Raw genomic sequence first — 13,956 nt, 5'->3', positions numbered from 1 at the left:
TAACCTTACACAATTTAACAGATACACAGAACCAAAATAATTCTGCTTGTTTACACATTCAAACAATGGATCATAACATGACCTAATGCAATGATGGAGCCAGGTTAGCCAAAATAATATAACAAAGTAGCATATACCGGGGTTTACAGAGATACTATTAGCTGCTAACAGCTTAGCATTGCAGCCGTTACACAAGGCTCATATAATGTAAACAAACCTTCTCCTTTCGATTAACGGCTTTTACCACTACTAAAACATGTGCGTGCTTGATGACACATAACTTACATTATTTACAGTAAGTCTGGAACCTTAATAACCTGAAAGTCAGGAAAACAAAATAAGACACCGGAGATGTGACTGCTCTCTTCCAGGTTGTCTAGCCTTAAGAGAGGAAAACGGAGCTACTCACAATCGGCCACCATCCTGGCCAAGCCACAGTCCCACAGCGCCACCCACTGGTCTAAGGTGCACAAAACAAGTGTAAATCCTTGTCTTAAAAAAAAAATATATATATATATATTTTAGGGTACAGGCAGCTATAAATCATGTCAATAATCTCATACAAACAAACAATTAACAAAATACCCTGTGAAAACACAAAGTGAGTTTCACACCTGTCATAGGCTATCTTTCCAATGAGTTTAAACACTCCCAAAAAACACCAGGACACAGATGAGTAATTTCCTTTAAGTTTACTAGGAATCTTGTAAAACTGTACGCACAATATAACAAAATATCTGCATTATTAAGCAACATTGTTAAGCATGGGATAACTTAGTTTAGCAACACAATTAGCATCCCACTGTGTTTCAATCTTCACACAACATAAAATAACTCGATGGCCTCATTTACTGTATGAACAATACTCAGACGTTGCCTTATCAAAGAGGGAAAATGAAGTGCAGCGTCTCAACTGAGGCGGCGATGACCGCTAACGACGAATGTCTCAAAACAGCTGCGACCAATTGCCACACAGAGAATTTACTCTGTTTTCCCGGGATGCACTTCTTCTATGTTGCTATGGTTACGAAAACAAGCAAAGCACACTGAACTGTGTTTCAGAATCAGAATCAGAATCAGAAATACTATAATAATCCCAGGGGGAAATTATTTTTGTTACACACTCCAGATATACAAACAACATATATTATACAAGCAACATATATTAAGAACAATATATATGTATATATATATATATATATATATATATATATATATATATATATATATATATATGTGTATATATATATATATATATATATATATATATATATATATATATATATATATATATATATATATATATATATACATACATATGTATATGTATATAAAAGATCAATGTACAGTTTAAATAATGTGCAAAAAGTGCAAACAAAAACAAACAAAATAAAGAAGAATGATTGTCTGTATTTTTGCTTGAGTCAGAGGGGTGTCTGACTCTCTTAGGGAGGTGTTATAAAGTTTAATGACCACAGGCAGGAATGATTTCCTGTGGTGCTCAGTGGTGCATCTGGGTGAGAGGAGTCTTCCACTGAATGTGCTCCACTGCTGGGCCAGAGTGTCGTAGAGAGGGTGTGTGACATTATCCAAGATGGACTTAAGCTTGGATAGCATCCTCCTCTCTGCCACAGTCGTCAGAGTGTCCAGCTCCTCCCCCACGACATCACCAGCCCTCCTGATCAGTTTGTGTAGTCTGTTGTTATCTGCTACCTTCAGCCCACTGCCCCAGCATGTGACAGCAAAGAAGATCGCACTGGCCACAACCGATTCATAGAACATCCTCAGCATTGTCCGGCAGATGTTAAATGACCTTAGCCTCCTTAGGAAAAAGAGTCTGCTTTGCCCTTTTTTATAGACCACCTCGGTGTTTCTAGTCCAGTCCAACTTATTATTAAAGTACACCCCCAGATATTTATATTCCTCAACAGTGTCCACAGGGACACCCTGGATGGGAACAGAGGTCACTGGTGTTTTTGCCCTCCTCAGATCCACTATGAGCTCCTTTGTTTTTGTCACGTTGAGCTGCAGATGATTCCGTTCACTCCAGGTGACAAAGTTGTCCACAACAGTCCTGTATTCATTCTCATCACCCTTCTCGATGCAGCGAACTATTGCTGAATCATCAGAAAACTTCTGAAGGTGGCAGGACTCAGTGCAATAGTTGAAGTCAGAGGTGGACAGGGTGAAGAGGAAGGTAGAGAGGACAGTCCCCTGTGGGGCCCCAGTGTTGCTGACCACCCTGTCAGACACACAGTTCTGTAGGCGTACGTACTGTGGTCTGCCCATCAGGTAATCAACAATCCAGGACACAATGGGGGCCTCAACCTGCATGGCAGCCATCTTCTCACCCAGTAGAGCTGGACGGATGGTGTTGAAAGCACTGGAGAAGTCAAAGAACATGCCTCTCACAGTGCTCGCCGGCTTGTCCAGATGAGTGTAGACTCTGTTCAGCAGGTAGATGATGCCGTCCTCAACTCCCAGGCGGGGCTGGTAGGCGAACTGTAGTGGATCAGTGAAGGGCCTGACCATAGGCCTTAGCTGCTCCAGGATGAGCCTCTCCAGGGTCTTCATGATGTGGGACGTCAGGGCCACCGGTCTGTAGTCCTGAGGGCCGCTGGGATGTGGTGTCTTTGGCACAGGGACGAGGCAGGACGTCTTCCACAGCACAGGGACCCTCTGGAGGTGCAGGCTCAGGTTGAAAACTTGACTGAGTACTCCACACAGCTGGGGGGCACAGGCTTTAAGCAACCTGGGAAGAACACCGTTGGGGCCTGCAGCTTTGCCGGAGTGGAGTCTCGTCAGCTGTTTTCTCACCAGGTCAGGCGTGCAGAACACTGTAGAGGTGACAGTTGGGGGAGAGATGAGGTCCTCAGGTTGTGGAGGACATGATGCAGAGCAGGGGGGAGGGGTGGAGTAGGTGGGTGTGAATTGAGGTGGAGGGGGGCAGACAAGGGATCTGTAAGGAGGAGGAGGGGGAGGTAAAGTGGCAGTTGTTGTTGGGCAGCCAGCAGCAGAGTCTTGTGGGAAATGGGCCACAGTATCAAACCTATTGAAAAAAAGGTTCAGTTCATTGGCCCGGTCCACACGGCCCTCCAACCCCATGCTACCAGTCCTCTGGAACCTGGTGATGGTTATTATGCCACTCCACACATCCCTCATGTTGTTTCTCTTAAGTTTATCCTCCAGCTTTCTCCTGTAATTAGCCTCCCTGATGTTAAGTTTGAGTACCCCCTGCACTCTCCTCACCTCATCACGGTTGCCCTCTCTGAACGCTCTTTTCTTTTCATTAAGGATGGCCTTAATGTCCTTAGTGATCCAAGGTTTATCATTAGCGTAACAGGTTACAGTCCGAGCAGGGACAGTGCAGTCCACACAGAAGTTTATGTAATCCGTGATGCACTCTGTGAGCCCATCAATGTCCTCCCCGTGGGGCTCACAGAGTGCAGGCCAGTCAGTTACATCAAAGCAGCCCTGCAGTGCCTCATGAGCCTCCTCGGACCACCTCCTCACAGTTCTTGTGGTCGTAGGCTTCCTCTTCACCAGAGGCACATAGCAGGGTTTGAGGTGAACCAGGTTGTGATCTCACCTGCCCAGAGGTGGGAGAGAAGAGGAGATGTATGCATCCTTAATGTTAGCATACATAAGGTCCAGGGTCCTCTCCTCTCTGGTAGGACAGCTGAAGTATTGTTTGAATGTCGGCAGAACTGTATACATGGTGACGTGGTTGAAGTCTCCCGACATGATAATGAGGGCACTGGGGTGTTTAGTTTGAAGCTTGGAGATGCTGGTGTGTATGGTGCTGCAGGCAGATGTTGAGTTTGCAGAGGGAGGGATGTACAGGACAACAATTATGACATATGGGATCTCTCTAGGCACATGACATGGACGGAGTCCAACGGAAAGCGGTTCAACATCTGGGCTACAAATCTGTTCATTAATTGTGATGTGACCAGGATTACACCATCTGCTATTCACTAGAACGGCAAACGTCTTTCCGCTTACCGCTCTCGGTACAATCCCGGTCGGCCCGGACGGTGTGGAAACCATCCACGGAGATGTTCTGGTCCGAAATGTCCCTGTGCAGCCATGTCTCAGTAAAACACATCAGACTGCACTCCTGGTTAGGGTTGCCACCCGTCCCGTAAAATACGGAATCGTCCTTTATTTGGCAATTAAATTTCGCATCCCGTATTGAACCAATACGGGACGCGATTTGTTCTGTATTTCCGTAAATGTCCAATACACATGTCTGTCACACACACATCATCACTAAATCTAACAATAATGATCAAATTAAAACACAGGGAATACTAGGCAAAATTGTTGTGGCGGACCCCCCCCCCGCCCCGACTCCGGTCCTCTGTGTGTCTGCGCATACGTGTGGTGCTGTCACGGTTGCCTAGCGACGGACACCACAAACCTGCGCCTTTTAAAAATATCCACTATACCCGAAACTCCACCACGTCCTCATAAGCGAAAACGCTTGCAAAAGTACAGACGTGAGTGGGATGGACAGTGTCAGTGGAGATGTTTACGGCAAATTGTAAAATGTGTCGGCGAGGGTTTTCAGTGTCGCACGGTGGGCTGTCTGACATCAGAAAGCATGCACCAACAGGAGAGCAACACTGCAGACGTATAAGAACACAGAAGACCCAAGCAGTGTCACAGTTCTTCATACCCCCATCATCTCTTGAGACTGATATGGTATGTTGAGTGACATTATGAGTGATTTCCTATCTGGTTGTGCTTTTGCCAGAAGATTTTAGTAAACTTTTGTGGTTTGATTGATTGTTTAGGGTGTTGAGTTTTTAAAGTCGAATGAACGATCATTTATTTAATATACAGAAGTATTAGCCTATATAAATATTATATATGGCCATTTAAAGAACAAACCATACTAATGGATTAACAGTTAATAAATAAATAAATAAATAAATAAATACATTTGTTTAGAGAAAATATTTATTCCTTAATATATATACACATTTCCTAGATTAAAACGTTTGTAGACCTTTCTGTGTATTCCTTGTCAAAATGTTTATATTTTTGAGGAATACAGTGTTCAGTGATCATTACATAAATTCTATTATTAGTGTGGGTTAACTGTTTGGATAAAGTGACTTCCTTTCAAGTCATAAGACAGGCAGCAGACAATTTTCTTTAAGTAAAAATGTTCAAAGAAAGTCCCTATAATTATGCACTTAAAAAGTTGCATTAAGTTCTCAGTTTATTTAGTTTATATTTTAAAAGTTAATTGTTGCACACTCCACACAAACAGATTTCATTCGAGATTTAATTAAATTCACTTTATAAGAGAATTTGTTCATTAGTAATAACGCATTTCAAGCTTTAAGTATGACTAATTGCTCTCTTGATTACCCCTTTACTAAAAACACCAACACAAAATAAAACATACCACTGCTGCGGGCGCCCTGCCCCACAGGAGTTGGGCCGTGGTGGTCATGGCCCGAGGAGCCGTGGTGGGCGTCCCTTATTTTAATTTCTGAAAGGTGGCAACCCTACTCCCGGTACTCCATGTGGCTCCGTGTTAGCGCTGTTAGCTCGTCCATTTTGTTGCTAAGGGACCGTACATTTCCCATAACAACAGAGGGGAGACAGGGCTTAAATCTTCCCCTCTCCATAAGCCCGTCCCGTCTCGACCCTCCTCTAATCCCCCGACGTTGCTTCCCTCCTCTGCATCCCCGGCGTGTTTTTCTCAGTTCAGGTGGTATGTCAGCTGGTCTGGCCACAATGCCGGCCGGCATTAGCGCGATCAGCTGTTCTCCGGAGTAAACAAATACAGCGTCCCGGTGAAAGCGGCATTTTATAAAAATCAACACGAAAAAAGCACAAAAACTCAATAAAAACAACCTCGTTAGAGAGGGCAGGACTTCACAGATACAGTGAAGAAAAATAACGAAAAAAAGAGTAAAAAGAAAGTTAAAGTTCAAAAAGTGAACTCAAAGGCTGGAGCAGTAACAGGCAGCCGACAGCTTTTCGCGCATGCGCACAAAGAGGCTAATAGCAAATGTATTTCTAGGAGCATAACAAGGCCTGTGCTCAGTTCCAATCACATATCACATATGAAATCACATAAATACATGACCTCATTGTGATCCATCCTGTGGTCTCTCTGTCACTTGAACAAATGCAAGCTCTAGTAACATATTTGCAACAGCAGGCGCTGGTGTTGTACCGCTTTTGTCAAAAGGGGCCACAAGAATCTACAAAAGCTGAAAGCTCTACGTAACCACTTAAAATAAGCAATTGTTTACTAACAAGGTCACCATATTAGACTGTGTTGTGTCACAGTGTCTGTTGGTGCCAAGACACCAAAATATCAAATATTTCAGGTTTAGAATTATTGTTTGTTAAGGAAATTAGTAGCAACCTGCCACTTTATTTGATCAAGTAGTTTTTAAGAAGTAGTTGGGAGGTTGCAGGGCTTCGGTAGAAGCCTGGTTTAGGCCCCAATATCCTGCTCTAAAGTCCTGTCCTTGGTGCAGTCAGTGTCGTCTCTGTTCCAGCGGGCAGTTAGCATTCTGGGCATCATACCATGAAAGTGCTTCAGGGGGGAAAGCATTATTGCGTAATTCCAGCCATGTCTCAGTGCCAGAGAGGTGGCATTTGGTCAGTTTACTGCTGATGGTTTTGATCCAGAGCTTTGGGACAGGAGAGATGAGAGGGAGTATGTCCAAGGAAAGATAGCTGATCCATGAACAGCAGCTGACGTTAGATGGGCTCAGGGCAAGGGTGGCAGCGGTGAAGGATAGAGAGGCAAGGCTCTTGGTCCTGTACCCAGGATCACTTAGAGCTGTGGAGATCCCTGGCTGGCTGCAGAATAAGCTGATAGTAGGCCAATTTTGTATTTGGCCAAGGAAGGACAGAAAGAGAGCAATCAGTGGAAACAAATGCTGGGTGTTACTATTGTTGTAGAGCTTTGTGAGGGCTATTAGGGTGCTGAAATGATCAGTAGGATATTTTGTGGTGTGTTAAATCCCATCATGCTTCATTCATTATGTTGTATATCAGGAGTGAGTTTATAGTTTAATCTTTAACACAACTTCTACCAAGTTCGGAGTATTGTTATCTGGGACACGTAAAAAGTAAATTTTCCATGAACTACCTTGAGATATTCTGTTGTACAGATAATAGAAAGAGTTGGAAAAGCTGTTTGGTTTGGAATTATATTTAAAGTGAACTTATTTGACACTTGGCCGCTGTGGTCACACTGTTATGGGATAGAGCCAAAGCTGGATTTATTGTTGACTAAAGGTGATAACAGCAGTTATGCTGTGGATACCTAAGAGCTGATTTATGAATTCCCCACAGTAATTATGTACACATGATAAAAAGTGTGGGCTCATATGAAGTGGACTGATTTATTAGGGCCCGAGCAGGTCACAGACCTGCGAGGTCCCTTGTGGTGACGACTTTTTTGACCCAAATGATCGCATTTTTCACTGCCTGAACATACCCCAAAACTCACCAAACTTGGAGTATCGGTCACACCTGCAGAAAAATGTCATAATCTATTGTCGTTGTGAATTTCCACCACTAGGTGACGCTATAATCAAGGGAAGTGCGTTTTGGCCTATAACTCCCATATACTTGATCGCACATTCAAAAACCTTATATCCACACATTCCATAAATTTTGCTGGATCTTGTGATATAGGCCATGCCCATTTCCGCCTGACATTTTCCTTTTTCTTCGAAAATTCACGAAATGTCGCAAACCTACTTTTTCCCAACTGCTCCCAGGCAATTTCACCAATTTGCACGAAACTTTGCACACAGCATTTGTGGACCCTTCTGACAAGATGTTATTAGAATAATTTCGATATTCCAAAGAATACTCAAGTTATTTAATAACAACTTCCTGCATATTTTGCTCAAAACAGGAGGTGTTACATATCAAATATCTCAACTTTGGTGTGTCCAAATGACATGAAACTCAGGTTGCTACTTCCCAATAAGCCCCTAAGGATCTGTGCAAATTTTAGCGGATGACCACTAGGTGGAGCTCTTTAAATTGACGTATTTTATATCTCCACATCGGTAGGTCAGATTAACACGAAACTTGGTACAATTATTGTCAATGCCCTCCTGACGATAGCTGACAAAAGGTGTTACCAGTGGACTCTATAGTGCCCCCTGGAATATTAAAAATCAAGGCCCCGCCTCCTACATGCACATACATGAACAGCATTCAGTATGTATCATGACCAGACACACAAAAAACATCTTAGGTACCAAACTGTCACTCATACAGGAAGTCAGCCGTTTTGATTAAAAGTTCCCATTTCACCCCCCACTTTGATTTCCATGCCTCCTACTAACTCCTCCTACAGATTTATCATCACAGTCTTCACATTCACTCAGTATCATCCTCAGACATTGAACATGAAAAGTTATCAAAAGCTTTTGCCTACGTCAAACATGGTGGGTGTCATGGTGCGGTCCATTTTCATGCTTCGCCATAAAGTATCAAGTCCTTACAACTTCAGCATATAATTTCCCATGTGCACCAAATTCATCACAAATGTTTAGGATGCCGCCCTTGTAGGAGACACACTACTTTATAATTAAGGTAATTAATCACTGGCGATTAATAACACACTCTTAAATGGGGCACCACCTCTGTGGTTTATCTATTTGGCTAGTCCGGAGGAAAATTAGTCATAACTAACTGTACAAGTTTGGCTTGAACAGTTCAAATCAATTTGAAACCAATTCATATTCTATATTCAATCTGTTATTTTTAAGTAGTGATTTCTTTACACGGATCCATCGGTTTTCCACATCAAATTAAACTTGCACAGACAAGGACATACAGTTTTATATGTTTATTAACTAAAACAATGCAGAGTAAATAAAGTGATATGATAATTCAAACAGATGACAACAGGTAGCAGAAAATGTGGAGACTCTGAGGGGTAAAATATAAAGGTTAGGTGGTTAATGAGCGATGGTGAATTTGCGAGAAGGGAAGTTAATTTTAAAATATTATGGGAGTAATTTTAACACTAACGAGGCCCTGACCGAAATTCTCTTTAAGCGTATAAGATGGGAATCAAAGCTTACAGACACCAACTCATGTGTGTGAATCCAGCTGTGTGCAGGAGGTTCAGCCTACTTTGTTTGTAGATGGATGAAGTCCACGGCTTTGGTTTCCTCTGGTCCTCTTTAGAGATGCACCGATCAGGATTTTTGGGGCCGATCACCGATCACCGATCACCAAAAGCAGTATCTGCCGATCCCGATATTGCCGACCACCGATCAGGGCGTCGAATCCATAAATTTTTCTATATTGTTGTCTTGTGTAACTTTCATATATTTAATTAATGATTCTTTTTACACAACATTGACATTGTATTATTAAGTATAAAAATTAGGAGATAAGAAAGTATCATGAATTGACCATCGTTTTATTGCAGGCTGAGGCAATGTGCAATATTTCACACTCTAGAGACTCTCTTAGAGACAACTTGGACTCAGCTTACATAGAGTAACTGTAGCTTACTAGTGGGAATGCATGCAGTCAGGGTGGGAATTTTGTCATTTTAGGGCAAGTCCATTTGACCTTCACTTTTTTTTTTAGGGGCACCAAGGCCACATGACAGGGCACAAAGGCCACTGAGTAAAATGTGTTGATTTACCTTTCAGACTGATACCATAACATCCTAATTTATAATAAGACATGGATTGTGTATTAAAACATTTTTTTTTTTATACCAAAATCAAGTTAAAGTTACATTAGAAAGTAGTTTTTGTTAAGTAGGGTTAGGGTGAGGTGATTTTTGTGACACCTCACTGAATATTAGTGTTATTGAATATTTCTCCCAATAGAAATTCCCCCAAATTATGGCAAAGCACATTTTTTCCAAACAAAAAATCCGAGAATAACCAGCAGGAGACCATGGATGTGTGGATTGATTTTGGTGACACTACACTCTGAATAATAGTGAAGTTATTGAATTTTTTGTAGTTTCTCTTTTCAGTGTTGCACTTTGTAGACGGTCCCTGCGCCCTCGTCTCACAGCTGGCTGACCATACAGACCAGAGTTAATGTCCAGATGCTCGTTTTGATGAAAATACGGTTGTAGCTCGTTGTCAATCGTAGTACGGTAGGAAAGAGCCGTCGTTTGTGTTTTAACAAGGTTGCACTTATGAGTTATTGATCCGGGAAGTTCGAATCTGTGAATATATTTCCAACTTTACCGGACTAAATCCTACCACATAAGTCAGTTACGTATCATCGTTACGCTGCGCTCGCTCGCTGTGCTGTAAGTTTCGTTCTTCTGTTTTGAGAAGCTGCTGCTGTGTGAGAGGCTTTCACGTGAGATCATCGTGATGATGAGACTCCACCTGCGCGAACCGCGGACTCACTGAAGTTACTGTGAGTGACTACTGTGCACTCAGGTGGCTATAATTCAGGGCAAGCCCGCTACGCTGACCGGGCCAGGGGCACAGAGGCCACTGTGGCGCGGGGCAACGGCGGCCACGAAATTCCCTCCCTCCCTGCATGCAGTTAATGCACTGTCTTTATACTTAAACGTCATCTGATCGGCCTGATGTGATCTATTTTGAGAACTCCGATCAAAACCGATAGGGGCATTATCGGCCGATTGCGATCGGTTGCCGATCGATCGGTGCATCTCTAGTCCTCTTAGCTTGGCTGCTGGTACACAGCGCCGGTCCAACAGCTAGAGGGAAGTTGCGTCTCGTCTCTGGTGACAAGGCTCGGTCCACGGGCCCAGCGGGATGTTTGCTTGAGTGCACTGGGGGCAGCCGGTTTCAGCTGAATAATAATGTATCTGTTCAGCTGGAACCATTAGCACGGCTTCTTGAGCAGTCGACTACTGCACCGGCTTTCTGAATGATGATCAATGTCTTAATCAAGATTTCTTCGAGCGGTGGCTCTTCAGCTTTGATTATAAACTAATTTAACTTCTTGTCTAAAAATAACTGGAGGATGAAACGCTGGCCGGGCGAATCTTCCGTCGTCACTAAATACAAGAATTAGATAAAATTTAATTCCTATGAGTCAGGCGGCAATACTTAGCAATATATACAAAGAAATAGGTTTTGTTCTATTTGAGCTTTTCAAAATGAAAGTACTTAGAGAAAGTACTTTAAAACCGTGAGTTAAGAGTTTCAAAAAGTAAGAGAGTAGAAGAGAGTGAGCGGAGACACTTGGGTATCCCCTTTTATCTTAGAGGCGGAACTGAAGGGTGGGCTGACAGCGTCACTTCCTCTGACGATATCATAGTTTAGCTAAAGGAATTAAGGAAATTAAAGGAAATCGTGATTCACCGTTCACAGAAATTAATTTACATGATTAAACATGACATAACTGAAATCACTTAATATAAAAAGGAAAAATAAAACATGTTAAAAATATTACAAACACACACATATACAGCAGCACTGATGACTTATACATATTTCGTATAATGCTAGCTTAATCCTTGATACAAAAATATATGTCAGAGGTATTTACTGTATAAGATGGACACAAGTTATAAAAAAAAAATAAAGTTCGTCTTGAAAGTCCTCTTCCAACTATACCAGACAGAAAGGTGGCACTGTGGTTCCACCAAACCTCAGACATATTAAACACAGAATCTTTATCTTGAGTTAATCTTATGGTGAGAAAATGTGGAAAACATCAAATTTGTGACCTTCTTATGCTGGTTAGGAATCTGCCATTTTTGAAAGGATGAAATTCTATCTTAATACTCATCCAGGATTAAACTGAAATCAGGGTTGTACTGACTTCCGCTGTAGTTTGGAATGCCTCAGCCTTTAAACAAAACACATTGTGATTTACAGCTTGGCAAGTAGAGAGAGCACCCCAGATGTTGATTCCTGAGTACTGTTTTCTCTGGATGGGGTCATGGATGGTCATATCAAAGGAGAGACGACACGATCCAGTGACCATCCTTCCCTAATTTACAATCAGAATGGCACTCAATTATTGACACATCTTTGTTAGAGAACAGTCCTGTTTCGAAATCCAGATGCTCAGGTCCTGAACTCCTGAGTGTTGAGCGTCGGTTTGACCTGAGAAAAGGGTGAGAAGGGGGATTCACCATCTTAAGGAGGGGGCAAACAAAGCAAATGGTGACTTCACTTGTACATTAGGAAGACATGCTCTTTCTGCAAAGCACAGTTTATGGCTAAGCCAAAAGTCCCTTCTTCTTGCCAGGTCAAAAGGTGAGAGGGGGGCCTCCCAGGCCCTTCTGATGGAGAATAGGCAAAGTAGGTGAAAGGTATTCATCAAGATACAAACAGGCCTCTGGATAAAGATGCAGAGACAACAGGACATGTTTCTACACCCTGAATACCTCCATGCATTAATATCCTCCATATCATACACTCCAAGGTGACATGCAACTAAAAGGTGAGCGCACCCTCCGACAGCGTCGCCGCCAATCAATAATCAAAACACAACTGATCACAAATTCATTTTGAGGGATTTTTCACGTGTAGTCCATTTTGTTTTTATGTAGATTGCAGAGAGTTCTTCTGACTTAAGCGTACATTATTTAATACTGGAAGGAGCAGACCACCAAATCATATCAAGGAACAACTTCCTCATTCCTATCTGGAGAGTCTAGCCCTGAACACAAAGGCCAATATACAGTCATAGTCACAGCGCCACGTGTTGGACACAGGAAATGACATTTATCCCCTTCCTGCACTGTCCAAAACACTGACAGTTATGCGTACACACTGACACTGACAGTTATGCGTACACAATAAGCAGGCAATGGGGCCGGGTACATGGCACCCCTCGACAGCAGCATGCCCCGACACACGTGGACTGCGAGGGCCTGTTCATCGCTGCTTGCAGCTTTAATTGGGGTTGTTCCACTGCACGTCGTAGTGTCCTGGAGCAAGATACTGAAGATACTGAACCTCAAACTGTGAGTCATTATGAATGGCTGAGAATGGCAATGTTATGGGGCACTTTGGATATATGATGCTGTATTGCCACTGATGAGCAGATCGGCACCCTGCATTGCAGCCTCTCCCATCAGTGTGTGAATGTCGCATATGTCATGAAGCACTTTTAATGGTTGTCAGACTGGAGAAGAACAATCTAATTTACATTTATATTTACATTTAGGTCATGTAATGTGAGGTCGAGGTGAAGTCTGAACAAACGAGTCTTGAGTCTTTTTCCAGAAGATGGCGAGTGACTCTGCTGTCCTGACATTGGTCGGGAGTTTATTCTACCACTGAGAACCTTTATCAAGCGACCTTTATTTGCTCTCAGCAAGGGCGGTACCAGCTGGCCAGCTGATGTAGTGGAGCCAGTCATTTGCAGCAGTTCCGCTGACAGCCTTGCAGGCCACTACCATCATCTTGGATCGGATGCGGGCTTGCAACAAGAAGTCATGGGCGGGGGTCACATGGGAGAATTTGTGTAGATTGAAGACAAAGCGCTCTGCAGTGTTCTTGATGCGCTGCAAAGGTTTTGTTGCAGAGGCTGGGAGTCCAGCCAAAAGCGAGTTGCAGTCTGCATAACTGTGGTAAGAGAATCCATGTGATTGCATGGCCTAGTTATCTAGTATATAGTGAAAACAGAAGTGGTCCTAGTACTGAGCCTTGAGAGATATCAGTTTCCAGAAAGCAGAGTTTGGACAAGGTGCCCTTCTATATGACCTGAAAGGTGTGTCAGGTATGATGTTAACCAAGTTAGAGCATTACGTATGTATGTAAGTACATTCTTACATGTACTTACATGTACTGACGAGTATGTAATTTCCAGACTTTTTGTGAAATCATTTCAGTATGAATGCGCTGCAATTTGTATGAATAATGTTAATGTTAATTAATTTTGCAGTCTGGGCATACATGCATGCATGCCAAAATAACACCTAAAATAAAGTCATAATAAAACCGAGCCTTATACTGGTAAGACCTTATCTTATTTTATATT

At 42.7% G+C, this 13,956-nt stretch overlaps 1 protein-coding gene and 1 long non-coding RNA gene across 2 annotated transcripts in view; both read left to right on the top strand.

The window, feature by feature from the left end:
• Positions 1-13,956, top strand: part of sorcs2 (sortilin-related VPS10 domain containing receptor 2) — a 582,832-nt gene that overhangs the window by 27,909 nt on the left and 540,967 nt on the right.
• On the top strand, positions 4,583-13,149 carry LOC115590230 (uncharacterized). Its single transcript, XR_003985715.1, has 3 exons — positions 4,583-4,707; positions 11,841-12,411; positions 12,521-13,149. It is a non-coding gene; the product is annotated as an uncharacterized LOC115590230 (long non-coding RNA).

The sequence above is a fragment of the Sparus aurata genome, chromosome 10 (genome assembly GCF_900880675.1).
Source record: "Sparus aurata chromosome 10, fSpaAur1.1, whole genome shotgun sequence".
Classification (NCBI taxonomy): Eukaryota; Metazoa; Chordata; class Actinopteri; order Spariformes; family Sparidae; genus Sparus; species Sparus aurata.
This window is presented reverse-complemented; position numbering and strand designations above follow the sequence as displayed.